Source organism: Amblyomma americanum, chromosome 6 (genome assembly GCF_052857255.1).
Source record: "Amblyomma americanum isolate KBUSLIRL-KWMA chromosome 6, ASM5285725v1, whole genome shotgun sequence".
NCBI classification, from domain to species: Eukaryota; Metazoa; Arthropoda; class Arachnida; order Ixodida; family Ixodidae; genus Amblyomma; species Amblyomma americanum.
In genome coordinates this window covers 64,768,228-64,785,085 of record NC_135502.1, presented here as the reverse complement: position 1 = coordinate 64,785,085, position 16,858 = coordinate 64,768,228, and positions in this window count along the sequence as shown.

Here is a 16,858-nt window from a genome sequence, read left to right as displayed (position 1 = left end):
GCTGGAGAGCTCCAAAACACGTGCCGAGAGAGTGCCACGGAACCTGCACAGATGAGAGGGGGGGGGGGGGGGGGGCATTGCTACGGTGCTGTGAAGCAGGAAATGAAATAGCCAGCGAAAGGAATGAGGACGCTAGCCTCAGAGCAAGCATAACGCAGATATTTAGCATCGCACATACCGCTGCCGTATTGGCTCGCCTCCAGTGCTCAAGCGCTTATTGGTAAATATGCAACAGGCATGCTGCAGCTAGCTCGCTAGCATGTGGCGCCATCTGGCGCTCTTTCGGCAGGTGTTAAACACTTATGGCGGGTGGATCCTATTACTTTCAGTGCAGCGATCTTTTTTTGTGATGCCGGGTATATCTGCCTTTGAAATGTTGTTACTTAAGTGTTAATTCAAAGCCCTGCGTAGTTGGCAGAGCTCAAGCGAATGCTACTGTTAACTACGCATAAAAAAAAACAGGAAACGAGAATTTTTGAACCACGTTTGAGCAGCACCTAGCGCACTTATGCATGTCCTAGAGGACTGGTCTTGAATGCAGGGATGAACGAAAACCTGGCACATTTTGCGGTGGACAGGGCACACGTCTAGTGCATTGATAAGGAAACCGAGGTATTTTATGTGGCACTAATAATTGCGGCTTGCTTTGCCTTCAAGACGGATTTTACCGCCTAGTCAGACGTAACAGCTTTTAAATGCCGTTTAAAATTGACTGCTCCTTCTTTGCTGCCACGCATTCGGATGGAGTAGGAGCAGTTGCTCTAAAGAGAGCTCTTTCACGAGATCATCACATAAACATATGACGGGTTTGGCCGCATTGGCTGGGTTTATTTAAACTTAGGGACATGAACACGAGTGCAGTGGGGTCGTGCGGAGACCCAGGGGCGTGCCCGGACTTCCTCTCCAACAACAAAGTTTTTCGCGCTCTCGCTTTTTCAGGTTGCTCATCTTACGTGTTTACGCGCCGGCTAACGCAAGCCACAGTAATGAATTTTACAAAAAATTGGATGTGTTCTTACTCTATGGGTGCCACGTAATCACAGAGGGAGACTTCTTTTGGCAGGAGTCGGTTGAGCCGGAACGATCGTGAGCTTCTGCTTCTTGTAGAGCAGGTTTATCTGGTGGTTGCTCACGGGCTACTAAATGGCCTCCAAACTTCTCGGGCATGGCGCCACAGTACATATGCCAGCAGGCTGGACCGCGCTTTTGCGCCTCAAGTGTTTTTTTTGTGCGTACGTGTCGCAGACGAACGTTGTCGCGTTGCCGTCGACGAAGGTGTACATTTCAGATGATCGACCAGTACTGCTTGTGATGCCTATCACTGGAGCTGGAACCATTCGGCCACGGCGTCTAGATGTGCGCGTGCTACGAGACTCGCGTTCTCATGCGAGTGTCTCGCGTGCTTCAAGTGCTTCGCTGGTCGACAGAGGCCGCAACACGTGGGACGCACTGAAGACGCTACGGCGCTTGTATTGCTCGCCGCGTGTCAGATGATCCGTCTCGCCGTTGCCGCTGCTGAGATCGAAGAGATCCCGGTCGACGGTCGAGGGGGAGGACATGGCTGGGACCGAGCGGCGACTCGGATACCCATAAACCTTTTGACGGGTCCAAATAAATGTTATTTCTCGCTCTCTCTGCTGAACACGGCAGCGAAACATCGGATCGTCCAGAGGGCTGGCCACCAGACGCTTCTTAAGGCGCGCATGACATCATGAGCTGCTGGAGCGGTACCAATTAACGCCTTCGTGCCAAATTCTTCGTCCCTCTCTGCTGCAGCTTAGCGATGTAGACGTGGTCCTTGTGCACATCCTGAAGTGTTGCGCTTTGCAAGATCCAGTTACGTGCACAGCTCAAGACCAGGTGGTGAATCGCCCAATGTGTTGTCGCAGGTTCGAGGTCGCGTGCTCAGTTTCTGGTGCATTTCGAGACTATGGCGCGAACAGCGATCGCTGTAGATGAGGCGGATGTTGTAGCACATTCCACGTTGACCGCGTTGCCGCAAGTTGCCTTCGAAGTGCATGACACGCTTTGCTCCCCTCCTCTTTTTTCCGTCGCCCCCTTTCTTCATCTCGAAGAGAAAATAAATTTGACTTCACATCACTTTGGCGGAGGTCAAGGCTTCCGTAAATGCAATGAAGCAAGGATCAGCGCCTGGACCGGATGGTCTGCCAGTGGAATTTTACCTGGCGTTCTCGAAAATCCTAGGCCTCTTTTTAACATCTGGTTTGCGCCGGTGTTTCAAAAGCTGCTATTTTCCTTGCAGTTTACGGAGTGGAAGAAATAATTTTCTAAGCAAGCACAATCTAGGGTCGCCTCGGTCAGAAGTCTGGAGGCCAATAACGCTTCTTTCTCAATGTGGACTACAAAGTTTTTACAGCTGTTATGGTCCGGCGCTGGAGAGGCGGGATGGCCTCTCTCTTTGGTAACCATCAGGCTTGCTCACATCCCGGCAGAGAGATTCACAGCCTTTCATTCGTCACTAGCAAAATTATCTCGTACACTCAGGGGCGCGTGGCGAGCGGTCTTTTGTTTTCTTTAGATCGGGAAAAGGCGTTTGACCAACTTGAGCATGGTTACATTTTGAGGAGAAAGCCTTTCTTGTCTCATGAGTGGCGTGGATGGAAGTTGTAGACAAAAGCTGTAGATGGAAGCTAATAATAATAATTGTTTTTTGGGGGAAAGGAAATGGCGCAGTATATGTCTCATATATCATTGGACACCTGAGCCGCGCCGTAAGGGAAGGGTAAAGGGGAGAGTGAAAGGAGAAAGGAAGAGAGAGGTGCCATAGTGGAGGGCTCCGGAATAATTTCGACCACCTGGGGATCTTTAACGTGCACTGACATCGCACAGCACACGGGCGCCTTAGCGTTTTTCCTCCATAAAAACGCAGCCGCCGCGGTCGGGTTCGAAACCGGGAACTCCGGATCAGTAGTCGAGCGCCCTAACCACTGAGCCACCGTGGCGGGTGTAGATGGAAGCTGAAAACTGGTTTTCAGAAAAAACTGGTTTTGAGGAATGGAAATGGCGCAACTGTCTCGCATACCTCGGTGGACACCCGAACCGCACAGTAAGGGAAAGGAGAAAGGAGGGAGTGAAAAGAGAAAGGAAGAGAGAGGTGCCGTAGTGGAGGGCTCCGGAATAATTTCAACCACCTGGGGATCTTTAACGTGCGCTGACATCGCACAGCGCACGGGCGCCTTAGCGTTTTTCCTCCATAAAAACGCAGCCGCCGCAATTGGGGTTCGATATACCATGCTGAATTCGCTGGTTCTCGTAGATGGAATAATAATAATAATAATTACTTTTGGGGGAAAGGAAATGGCACAGTATCTGTCTCATATATCGTTGGACACCTGAACCGCGCCGTAAGGGAAGGGATAAAGGAGGGAGTGAAAGAAGAAAGGAAGAAGAGGTGCTGTAGTCGAGGGCTCCGGAATAATTTCCACCACCTTGGGATCTTTAACGTGCACTGACATCGCACAGCACACGGGTGCCTTAGCGTTTTTCCTCCATAAAAACGCAGCCGCCGTGGTCGGGTTCGAACCCGGCAACTCCGGATCAGTAGTCGAGCGCCCTAACCACTGAACCACCGCGGCGGGTCATAGATGGAAGCTGAAAACGGGTTTTCAGAAAACACTGGGCCCCGCCGCGGTGGCTCAGTGGTTAGGGCGCTCGACTACTGATCCGGAGATCCCGGGTTCGAACCCGACCGCGGCGGCTGCGTTTTTATGGAGGAAAAACGCTAAGGCGCCCGTGTGCTGTGCGATGTCAGTGCACGTTAAAGATCTCCAAGTGGTCGAAATTATTCCGGAGCCCTCCACTACGGCACCTCTCTCTTCCTTTCTTCTTTCACTCCCTTCTTTACCCTTCCCTTACGGCGCTGTTCAGGTGTCCAACGATATATGAGACAGATACTGCGCCATTTCCTTTCCTTCCATAACCAATTATTATTATTATTATTATTAAAAAACTGGTTTTGAGGAAAGGAAATGGCGCAACTGTCTCACATACCTCGGTGGACACCCGAACCGCACAGTAAGAGAAAGGAGAAAGGGGGCAGTGAAAGAAGAAAGGAAGAAAGAGGTGCCGTAGTGGAGGCTTCCGAAGTAATTTCGACCACCTCGGGATCTTTAACGTGTACTGACATAGCAAAGCACACGGGTGCCTTAGCGTTTTGCCTCGAAATTATTCCGGAGCCCTCCACTACAGCACCTCTTTCCTCCTTTCTCCTCTCAGTCCCTCCTTTATTCCTTCCCTTACGGGCCAGTTAAGGTGTTGACCGATATGTGAGACAGATACTGCGCCTTTTCTTTTCCCCAAAGAACCAATTTTTTATTTAAATTTGGTGAGGTTTAGCTCTTCAAAATCAAGCTATACAGAGAGAAATCTCTGTTCCGTTGCTTTTCCAGCCTAGCTTCTCGTTCCTCCTCTGTTTTGCGGCTCGTTTAGCTCGCGTCTTCTGCAGTACGCCTTCTCGGCGAGATATATTGACTGGATGATCGGACGCGGCTTGACGGCAACGCCGAAGAGTTGACACACCATGTCCGGCGCGGCCTCATCCGTGGCAAAATAGAGAGATAGAGAGACAACTTTATTTGCCACTAGTGTCGGGAATTAGGACAGGTGGGTCATCTGTGGTCCCCAGTCGGGCGCCACTTCCTGGGCGCACGAAATGACTGTAAGTTGAGTGGCCTTGCCTGGCTGGGTGTGGAGTTGGTCCCAGCTTTCCGCAGAGGGAACTGGCAGGAAGACCCGTGGGGGAGGGTTATTTTCTCATCCCCGGAGGTTGTTCGCCTGAGTGGCGGGTTCTCCGTGGTTGCAATTAGGGCATGTGTGGTCATATTCCCCAGTGGTTATTAGTGACAGCCTGGAGTGGCTAAGAATTGTGTGCGTCTGCAATCTGCGGAGCAGGGTGGCTTGTGTACGGTCGAGGTCGAGGTGGGGAGGAGGGAAACGGCGTCTCGTCTCCTTATGAAAACTGGTGATGTCGGTAAAAGTCAGGGGGGGGGGGGGGGGGGACTTCAGCGAGTACGTATGGTTGCGTGTGGTTCCCGCCTCCCCACCCCGAGCTCGAAACTGAAAGGAATCTGAAGCTGAGGGAACTGAAACTTGCGAAACTGAAGGAGAAACCGCCGATGTAGCAAATTCTACGCCCTCTCCTAGCCACGTGGTATCACAACGGTGAAGAAGGCTAGAGCACGCAGCTGCGCCTCTCCCAGCCTGCCCTCTCCTAATCACGTGGTACCACAGTGGCGGAGCCGGCGAGTGCGCGCAGGTGCGCCTCTAGTTGGCGAGTCCCGCGGTGTTCCTACGCTCTGGGGCCTCAAGGTTAAGCGTGCACCAAGATTGATTTTCGGAGACATGTAGGAATTGAGCTTTAGATCTAATACTAAAATTGGTTTTTAAAGCGAAACCTTTACTAGCCTAGTGGCGCCAATTTCACTGTGTCTGCTCGAATGACCTTGAACAGGAGGAGCGGGGCTGCGTAAGTAACCACGTGACGTACCGCGTGACTCGCAGCAGCTGCAGCCGCGCGAACCGCTCCGCGCTGCTTATCCAGTGTTTCGCTATGGAGGAAGCAAGTCAGCTGGAGCCGACGTACTGCAGAGTGGGTACTAGCAGACCTCGCGCCGAGCCTGATCATGCGGTCGCCTTTGCCAACCGTGCGAGGGACTTGGCAATAGATAGGCAGCGTAAACGCGCTAAACGGGTGGCTGAAACTGATGAACAGCGGGAGCTTCGCCTGGCTGAAAGGCGCGTGAAAGATGCCGAAAAAAGGCAGCGACGAGCCTTGGAAGCAGCCGCGGCAGAGACTCACGAGCCGCTGGAAGTGAGTTCTCGCAGTGCGTAACATAACCAGGGTGAACTGAGCTAAGCCGCAGTCATTTTTGATTGAAGAAAATAGCCCAGTAACTGTATCAGATCCCGATAGACACGACAACCGCGACTTAAGGCAATAGGCAGACTAGTAAAGCATGCAATTCAAGGGGCATTTATCGTCAGTTGGAATCCCTCCCGCAAGGTAGCATAAAACTTGACTAGCGCATGTAAGCTATTGCAAAGAAAAATCGTATGACTACACCCGGAACGTTGCGCAAGAAATGGTCGCTCACAATTTTGGTACGAGTGTACTTGAGAAAACGCGCCATATTAACGTTCGCCAGGGGAGACATTTTTATATACGAGTATAAGATGCAAATTGATATGATTGTGTGAAATAGCGGTTCTCGGCTTGCTGTGGAAGTCTTAAGCCCCAACTCGATGGGCACATCCTACGCGTACGCGCAGAGCGCCTGTGCGCCCAGCGCCGCGTCCCGACGGGCGTCGCAAGTGGTGTGCACCTCCATAGCCTGTCGCTGACTCGCGCTCGTGCGCACTAGCACGTTGTTGCTAGACCTCATAGATTGGAACTGGCCACAAAAGTTAGACTTCCACTTGAAATCTTTAGATTTTGAAAGCAGCAAGGCAAGTTATGTAATATATAAACTGAACTTCAGTTTTAATAGTAGCTTTTCATTCAAACTGGCACGTATTTCAGTGCTTATCGCGGAGAGATTTCCACCGCTTCTGAATGTGGTGAACGTTCTCTGCGTGATTGAAACATGAGGAATCTTAAGAACATTACAATCATGAAGTGCTCGTCATGAACAATGTGCCTGCGTACCTTCACATGGTGTTCCCGGCATTATTTCCGCCGCCACCTCCTTCCAGGACGCTGCCGTAACGAGCTTATTTTTGTGGTGTTTGTGGCTGGCAAGCCACAGCGAGCGGCGCCTCTCAACATCAGCGATTAATTTTTCATTGCTTATTAGGTACGACATGTCTGCGCAGGGGGCTGTCGCAGCTCGTTGACAAAAAAAAAATCAGTCGGCGCGCCACGGAGGCTCATTCCGAATATAGCGGGAACTGTGCCCTCTCGTTGGCCACAAACCAGCGAGCCACTTCCGGCGCGTGCGCCAGCGCGCCGCCAGGGCCGAAAATATCTGACATGAACAGATATCTAGCAACGCGCGCGCCTGCGCGCGCGTCTCGCTTTGCGCATGCGCAGACAGGATCCAGCGTACGCCCGTGCGCGTAGGCGCTCAGCCGGTACGCGTAGGATGCGTCCATCGAGTTGGGGCTTTACGGCTGTTTGATGACGTCGCATTATTTTTCTTGCCACTCCCGGGATTTTTTTCAGTCCTGATTACACAAACTAACGCACTAACCCGTGTCGCTAGTAACGATTTCGCAATAAAAGGCGACAAGTGAGTGAAATATTTGTGCGAAGGTGATTATTATAAATTAGGTAGAGTAAGGTTACGGTAAACGCTTCCCTGTAAGTTATGATCCAGAGTGGCTAGTAAATTTGCTAAAAGCGGTGAACTGTTGAAATGGCAGAACGTTTCAAAGCCACGAAAACGTGAGGCAATTCAGAGGAAAAGCAGATTATTTAACAAACAGCCATCTTTGTGCACCTCAAGCGAAGGCTTTTAAAAACTCCAGAAAGATGCAATAGGTTTGAAGAACTATACGCATGTTAAAATAGTGTGAGATATAAACGCAAACAACTAGACATGACCAACCTGATGCATTTAGGGACCGCGCAATAACCCAGGGACCCAGCGGGGTCTATAACTTACTTGCAAAAAATAAAGCTTTTCTGTCTGTCTGTCCATAAAGCAAGCCGATTAAAAAATAAGATTTTTTCACCGCTTCTCACATATACAACCATCTGAAACGCAATATGATACAGCATTTTATAGCGCATGCGTTTTAAAGAAATAGGTCGATAGTTATCAGCTGGAATCTTCTTACCCCTTTTAAACACAAGATGACATTGAATTTTTCCTGTGAGTAGGCAATTTTAGGGATGACAAGGATAGCTGAAGAAGATGGCACTATATCTGGCTGGAACAGAAATGGAGTTTTTTTTCTGCTTTGAAGTGATTCCTTCGACTAATGCAGATGACAGTTTGAGATTTTTAACAAGAGAAGCGATATCATCAACACTATTACTGACCGGCTTCATGTAGGTGTAGGTATATTCTGGAACTATAGATATATTGGAATGATATGCCTGCGAGAAAACGAAAAAAAATTGATGGCGGTGTAGCATTGCTAAGCACGAAATACTGTGCGAAAGCAGGTTTTTGCAGATCTTCATAACCGCCAGTGTACCTACAAGCGCGATTGGGGGGTCTCCTGACCAAGGGAGCCAGCTATGCACTTTGTATTTCCTCAGAATCAATGGAGTCTACAACATTTTATACGTCTACACCAAGGAACCGAATGAACTTCGGCGACCTACTGCCAGGTGCCACGTTTCAGCCAAAACGTTGTCAACATAAACGCCGTAACCCTAAAGGAACGGACATACCAAACCCCAATAGAAATATGAGCTCAGGGCAGACAGGTGCACTGGTGCGCACAATCTGCATTCTACGAATGTACCTTCAACAGAATAGAAAAACCGGAGACACAATGAAGCGACTCAAAAAGGCCATCGCAGCCACCACGCAACTCATACAATGGGTGACAGGAAGCGCACATGGGCTGAGAGAGGCGGACACCCTTCGCGTAGTGCACGCTTATACCCCCAGCCGAATTCTTTATTCTACGCCATACATGAAACTAATAACCACTGAGCTGCAGCAAACAGACATCTTAATTTGTCAAGCAACAGAAGCCGCACCTAAATCACATAAAACACTAGAAACAAGAAACTGCTCGAACTCGGATACCATAACACCCCACATGAACTTCAAGAGGCCCACCTACAAGAAGAGTATAATGAACTAGACGTTACGACTACCGGACGACGCATAATGAGCTAGGTATAACCATTCATGCTAACAATGCATCACTAAGAACACTAACCACCCATATTTACGCCTAACTATATGCAAAACATTACTGAGGAGCTTGACTCATAGCCTGAGCCGCTTTGGAACGTAAAAACAAATAAAACCAAACCATTACCGACGAACATGCAACCCTACCGTGATCAAGGTTGCTGGAAGGCTCGCGAAGAAGGGCTACACAAATGGTACGGGATGAGCCCGATGTTGTTTGAGAGGATGCCGCCTGCGATGAGTACGGAACCACTGCGGTTGTCCACGATCCCCCAAAACACCCCTAACTTTCGAGCTTCCTTCAGGCACCACCTCTGAGGAAGCCGAGGAGACTGTTACAGTTATTGCTCTGGCGTTCACAGACGCCCGTGGCATTATCAGTTGCTGAAAAACCGCCATTCTAAAGTTTACAAGGAGCAGGTTCCATCCATGCACAATGCCAGCTGCACAGCCCACCCTCCACCTCCCCGACACACTGAGATCATCTGAGTGCCTGCGCAATCGGGTAATCCCGGCAACGAGGCCGCCGACTCTTCAGCCCGAAGGTCAAGAAACCGGGCACAGGTGGACCACGTAAGGGGATTTCTCGAAGGAACGTATGTACTAGTTTGCTGAGCTCACCGCAAATTCCGCTCTGAGGCCTCACCTGCCCGCCACCCCACCCATCCCTGACTACCAGAGAACAGTGAATCTAGCGTCGTCTACATAAGCGAACGCTGCCTACACCAGCCAATCTTTCTATATTTATGCCGGTACCCCCTATATGCATCTCGTGCTCCCACCCTAAAGCCACAATTACCCACATCCTCCTGTCATGCCCGGTGTCCCCAGGCCCACGTCTCTCAAAACCTGGGAAGACTGGGAGACCTCACTGCGATCAATGAACCGGGTCAGGCAGTAGATCGCCGTCAGCCGAGCCGCATTACCTCATGGACCGTGAGTGGGGTCGTGAGGAGACCCAGGGAGCCTTCGAACCTCGGATTCTCTTGCTAAATTATTTTACCACCAGAACGACATCTCTCTGGCTCTACCGCTCTTAGTTACCAGAAACAAACAAGCCTCAAAGGCAGCACCTGACCCTCGAGAACCCATCGAGTTGCACATTGACAACCATCCAGTGCCCCCGGTAGCCACGATGTGCGTTCTTGGTATGTTTATTTAGAATAATACTCACAACACAGAAGCGATCCGCCGTCTACGCGTCACGGCGCACCAGATAGGCGGGCTCGTGAGGCGCATCGCCACCCGTCGCAGGGGCATGAGAGAAGCCCACCAATTCAGGATCATGCAATCATTCATGATGAATCGAATCACGTGCGCCTGCCCGTACAGAGTCGATCACACTTGTCTAGAGCGCTCGGACGGTGCCGTCGGGCGAAAATGAAGCGAAATTCTAAAGTAGGCGTTGACTTTCACTGATAATCCTTGCACTGGAGAGCAGCCTAAGAGACACGTGAACCGCACAGGCACCAGCACTTTACGCCCAGGAAAGCAGCTGCAATAAGATTTAACTTAATTTCCTCCGCAGCACACCACTCGAGCGTCCTACACAAGTGTGAGAGACTGTGTACTATCATATGTGTTGCTGGGACAAAGAGGCTCTTAATAGCATCATTAGAACAGCATACAAGGCGGCCCTTCGCTTGCCGGTATACGCCAACTCAGATCGACTGCTTCAGTTGGGAATTTTTAACACGCTCGCTGAGCCAATCGAAGCCCATAATACGGCACAAGTGACCCACTTTTCGTGCACTGTTGCGGGACGCGTAATTATCCACATCCACCCCGCTGAGGAGGTATGTGCAACATCACATCTATCAGTCGACAATACTAGTAGACTAGCTGTTAAACCAGTAGCCAAGAACATGCTGCCAGGCGGTCACGACGTCCGAAGGAAAGCAAGGGCGCAGGCCCTTGAGAAACAGTAGGAGGACGAACCACGGGCAGTGTACGTGGGCGCAGCTCAACACATCAAAGGCGGAGTATGGCCACTCCAAAGTAAGCCCTCTTTAACGCCATAACCTTTCACGCTAGCTCAATACGCGAGGCAGAGGAAGTAGATATCGCACAGGCCATCGCGGATACCCGCACCAAAACTATTCTAAGCGACTCGAAGAGCCTCGTTCAAAATTTCGCCAAAAACTGGACAAGTGCATTCGCAATGCGAATTCTCCCGGGCATGTTACTGGGCTAGTTGGTAGTTGTCAAACAGCATGGAATCACAGCACTGACAGAAAAGGACACAGAGAGGACACACACACTTCCGCCACTTCAGCGCAAGTGTGTGTGTCCTCTCTTTGTCCTTGTTTGCCAGCGCTGCGATTCCATGATTTGCGAATTCTGCGCTAACTGTCTATCAGAACATCAATCTCGTATGGGTTCCGGCTCACGCGGGTAACTCCGGAAACGAGCCGGTCGACCGTCCAGCCCGAGGTTTAACCAACCAGGGGACGGGAGACCTCACGGGAATGGACGCCTCCGCCAAGGCACCTCACTCGAACGCGAAAATTACAAATTTTTATCGCGTTCTAAGATGCACGTTTCCTGGCCCTCTCCTCGACCTGGACAAGGCGCAAGCCACGACACTCAGACGCCTACTAACAAAAGTTATTCTTTGCCCCTACCGATTATTTTTAATAACAAACGGTGAATATGACACTGGATGCCGACACTGCGGTGACGGGACGCACGCCACCCAAGACCATATTTTATGGGAATGCGCAAGCAAACCCCCTAGACGACACTCTTGCCAGCTCCCTCGGCAAAGGAATGGGACAAGCTCTTGGCCAGTTCAAGAAAAACAACGCAAGCCGCCCTCATCAGGCAAGATCAAGAGGTCGCCCCGACTGGAGGCCACCCTGGACTCGGCCCAGCCGAAAAAAATCTCTTCCATTTTGTGGCAATAAAGTTGTAACCACCACCTGTCTCTATCGCCACATAGCTAAAAGCTCTATTTATGTGTCCGTGACCCACGGAGCCAGTTATGTGCAGTCACTTACCTTTCGTGACTTTTACGCACAGATGGAAGTTGAGGAAGACGACGAAGTGCAATGTACAGCGCGAGAGTGTGGCAGCCTAGCATGGGGTGTGATCGGCTGCGGCAGTTGCATAGTGCTCTCGTCCAGTCGCCAGCGAAGGTCATTGTTAGCACTGCGGCGGAGTCGCAACTCAGTCGCGGCACTATTTATTACTGCAGGTATCAGCGAGACATGACATATACCAAATTTTGTTTTTAGGATTGCTTGAAAATAATGCTTGCGCACTAAATATGTGTTAGATACAACAGGACCTTCTAATTTTAAACAGCGGCAAGTCATCATCATTGTGTACCTATATGTGGTCGTGTTTAAGGTCGATGGTTGTAGTTTGGAAAAACTTCTTAGGATCATATTGTTGCAGTGAAGCCTGCTTACTTTTCTGTTTCTGAAGCTATTAGTAGTTCGGTTCCTTTCTGTGCTCCACTAAGGATACGCACTGAAACGTACTCATAATAGGTTTAGAGCACTCTCGTGTCCCCAGATTAATTTCTAAGGCAGGTTGGTGCCCTCAGACGTGTCCAGTTGACACAGTTTTTTCCGTAGTTCCAGCTCACATTGGCGAGGACCACTCGCCTTAAAGAATTGAAGTAGCCACAATTCATTAAGGCTGTGAATACATCGAAAGTGAAAGCTCGATAAGGTTTGTTTTGTTAGTTCTCCATAGTCTTCAAGGGTGCCCCCAATCTTGAGTTCTTCCTGATTCCAAGATTTCAGGAAACTTAATAGTCTTGTCATGTTAAGCTGTGTCGCCATATTCAGTGGACACGAGACTTGCAAATAGTTACGCCATAATTAGCAATATTATACGTCAGCAATCAAAAAGGTCTGTTTGTTGTGGTGATAGAGAAAAAAAGCTACTATCTTCATGCTTATTGCGAAAATCACGTGACTGAGCGAAATATAACCAGAGCGATCAACAGATTACATTAAATCTCAACCTTTTTCAGCCGTTTCTTCATCCAATCTTTCACAGGGCGTTTAAGTGTCCACCTATTGTTGTCTATGAAACGGGGGACAAAGACTGAAATGAAAACTCATTTCGCCATCAATTTATTTTGTTCATCGCATATTGCCGTATTCAAACGGATAATTATTAGTACCAGCGCCTTAGTAATGAACGATGTTCCCTGATGACAAATTCCGCCAGTCCGATGCCCAGAGTACAACGAGTCTGAGATCATGCGGGATTCAATCTCCACCGCTCTTATATCAGAGCACCTCTTTAAAAGCGATGCTGAGGCGAATAGTTTTATAACTGTCATGAAGCCGCTATCTTTTCAGCGGCATCAACTTGCGCGGATACGGCAAGAACTGACTCTAAGCAAAAGAATGAAATTCACTGCAAGGGTCTTCCCAAAAGACGCTGTTCCATGTTAGCGATATCCCAAACATCGCACACGGTTGGCTTGAAGATGCTCTTTGCGCAAACCCATGCATTGAGGCCGCTCTTTTTCTTCTCTTTGCTTTCGTCCAAAGCGAAGCATCGCTCGATAATAAGAAAGAATAAAAAAAAGCAGCCACCCGGTAACATCGCCTTCCGCAAAGCCATTGCAGCTTCTGCGTGCAGCAGAGCGAGATGTGTTGCAACCTTTGCGCCTTCGCGGAAGAAGCGCTGTTCATTTAGCCTCGAACGAGTGCTGGCAGAGGATGTCAGCTCCCGAGGTTTCAGCCGTGCTCGCACGCTGTGGCTGTCGATGGCCATGCTTTCTGTGAGGTTTTGTGTCTTTGGTCGTTCGCGCAGCGCGGCCTCAAAAATTTAGAAATTTCTCGGCTGCATCACGCTCCGTGTGGTAACTCACTGCTTTGGCTGTCCGTTTCTTTGCCTGAGAAGAGCTGGTGGGCTAAATTGCGGCCTGGCGTGTGCCAATCTTTCTCGGTGGGATTGAACATCTTGGTGCGGGAGTCTCTCTTCAGTTCAACTTGGACCCTTTTTTCCACAGTGCTCCACAAAGAACCCCGCTGCTTAAACGATTTTGTGCATGTTTCAGTACCTTTTCAACTCTGTCTGATGCATCAAGTTGTATAGCTTGTTAGTTACCAGTGCGAAACCCCCCCCCCCCCCCCCCCCCTCCTAAAAAAATAAAAACAAAAAAATCTGAGTGGAACCTCGAAATTCGGAGAAAAAACGCTGAGTACTATTGATTTATCCAAATGAATAGCGAGGATACCTTCTAAATTCTGTTGTTGTTTTTTTGTGGAGGAGTTAAGATGCAGAAGAACATTTGCACAATTCTGATTCGCTAACATACACATTCTTGTCTTGCTATAATCTTCATTCTGTACAAAAGACAGACCGCAACTTTTTTTTTTTTGGACGCAGCTGTCTGTTGGAATTCTGAACCGCTGCACGGGTGGTTGTTAATATTAGCTAGCTCAAAGAAGAAAGAAGGCATATGAGATTTTCCTTCGCAGAACATTTGGCGTGGTTTGACTGGACGTGCTTTTCTTAATCTAGGTTTCCGCACCATTTAGCAACAGCCACACTGGACATCTGATGCAGTAAGAATTTTTTTTACCTACATCCTTAGGTGTGCACGCCGGATTATGAAAGAACATCATTCCCATAATGTTCCCTGTCAGTTAGCGGCAAAAGTTAACAGATACCAGCAGCCAAGCGCCTTGAAACAGTTTTTGTTTCAGGCGCTTAGAGCAATAGCCGAGTCAGCTACCCTATTAAGAACGTTTCATTTTTAGCTTTCTATGCGGAATCGTTATTTGTATAGAGAACTCCATAGCATTTTTTCATGTGGATTCGGTATTTACAGAGAAGTCCCAAGGTTCACTTCTGCTTTCCCAAACGCTTAAAAACTGATGTAAATGTACGTTTTGCATTCGCTCGCTTTTCCGGTTAAGACTACTTCTGTGCAGTGATAAGAGCACAAGAACAAGACGGAAAACTTCCGTTCATAATAAAGTTCATGAATGTTACCCTGCGACATGTTCCTTTCTTGCAGAAAACTCGTCGCGCTTTCTATACCTATGATATCCAACCAATCTGGACAAAAGCGTTTTTGAGTCGGAAAGAGTTTATGAACTTAATTTTTACATAATGTAAGAATCCTCTAATGTAAGAATCCTTTACATAATGTAAGAGTGTAAAAATAGTTTGTTAAACTATACATCCGCATATCTCCCGTCGACATTTTTTTGCTAAAAACTTTTTTGCTAGCGTCAAAAGAATTCCCCATTGGTTTTTTTATGACATTCCTTACTGCTCGATGAGTGCGATAGAAAAAAACTTTAAAAAAAGTTTTGCTACACATAGGAAAAATTGACCGCTACCTTCAAAACCTCCTCAACAGTGCCTTTAAATTTTCTAACATTGAAATTTTTTCTCCACGAATGCAGGACATGCATTTGTAAAAACATTGCTTTAAGACATGCAAACCCACTTCGTGCGTTCCATTCCGTGACACGACCACAGTCATTTTCAGAGTGCGATGGCTATAGCAAACATTTTTTCCTTGGCGGTTTCTCTACCTCACAACCAAAGCTGCAAAAACCTATTGAACCCTGAAGCCTTGACCTTGCAAAACTAGATATAACAATAAACTTTGCCGTGAATGGGATTCGAACCCGCGGCGGCGCAAACAGATCCGCTTCGCAGGCCGTTGCACGAGAGCACTATTCTCTCGTCGCGGCTGATCACGCCTAGTGTTACACTGCAACACACGCTCGTGCTGTGCACTCTGCACCATCGCTTTCATCAGCTTCCATCTGTGGCGCGGACAGATCAGATCAGCATAACCTCGATCAAAGCTTATCTTGAGGCTGACAGCTTCGCCGAACGTGCCGACAGCCCATCAAAGCAAAACCATCAGCCAATCAGGATTATTACGCGCTTGTAATTATCAATAGTGCAGCAAACACAGACAAAACGGAGACTAGACGAAACAAGCGCTGACTTCAACTGAACTTTATTACGGGGAGGGAAAAATAGTTTATGCTTTATAGGGTTTAACACCCCAAAGCAACTATGGCTATGAGGGACGTCGTATTGGAGGGCTCCGGAAATTTCGACCACCGGGGGTTATTTAACGATGACACCGAACAGTACAAGGGCTTCTAGAACTTCGCCTCTATGGAAATTCAACCGCCGCGGCAGAGATCGAACCCGAGTCTTTCGGGTCAGCAGCCGAGTGCCGTAATCGCTGAGCCACCGCGGGGGTGGAGGGAAGAATATATACATCAAGAATGTTATTAGAAAAGAGAGAGAAAAAGTGGTAGAGGAAACGCAGGGAGGTTAACCAGTAAAATGTTCCGGTTGTCTACCCTACACTGGGGAGAAAGATGAAGAGGGGGGGGGGGGCGTAAAAGAATAAGAAGTATAGAAAGGCGTTCCGTAGAAAGCACGACAGGCAATGACACAAGCACTGTAAGTCACAAGCCATCGAGGCTGTAGCCTGCACACTTTGAGGGCTGCCGACTGCTGCGAACTGAGTAGAAAAGATCGAGGGCTCTCCATCACAAGGCAGCGCAGACGTTTCAGTGTCATGAAAGGCTGCTTGCCGTTGCGGGTGAGAATGTTGATGACAATGGTAAGCATCGGACTTCTTCTCGGAAGGATGAGGCTGAAGGATGCCTTGGGCCAGCTATTGGGTAGCTGACATCACTGCAGTCAACAAATTCAGCATCTGCAGTGCATTCTCTGCAGCTGGCATGTGCATGCTGGAAAGCAGCACACGCATGGCATTCACGATTGGCTGCAGCATTGCAATCACTTGCCCGTCTGCGACCTGGTCCAGTTTTTCATCTACTACCTGACCAGAAGTACGCTCAGAAAACTGGACGCGCTGTGACTGTTATATCATTAAGGGTGTGCAGTGCTTTGGGAGTGATGGCCAAGTCACTTGCCAGTTCCAGTCTTGCACCGGAGTTGTCACTTGTGCTTGATTAGCAACGAGGTCGGGACTCTGAGTACACAATACCTGCTTGGCCACTGCGGGTGTGTGTAGCACAGGAAGGGATGGCCAAGGCTCGTCTGCG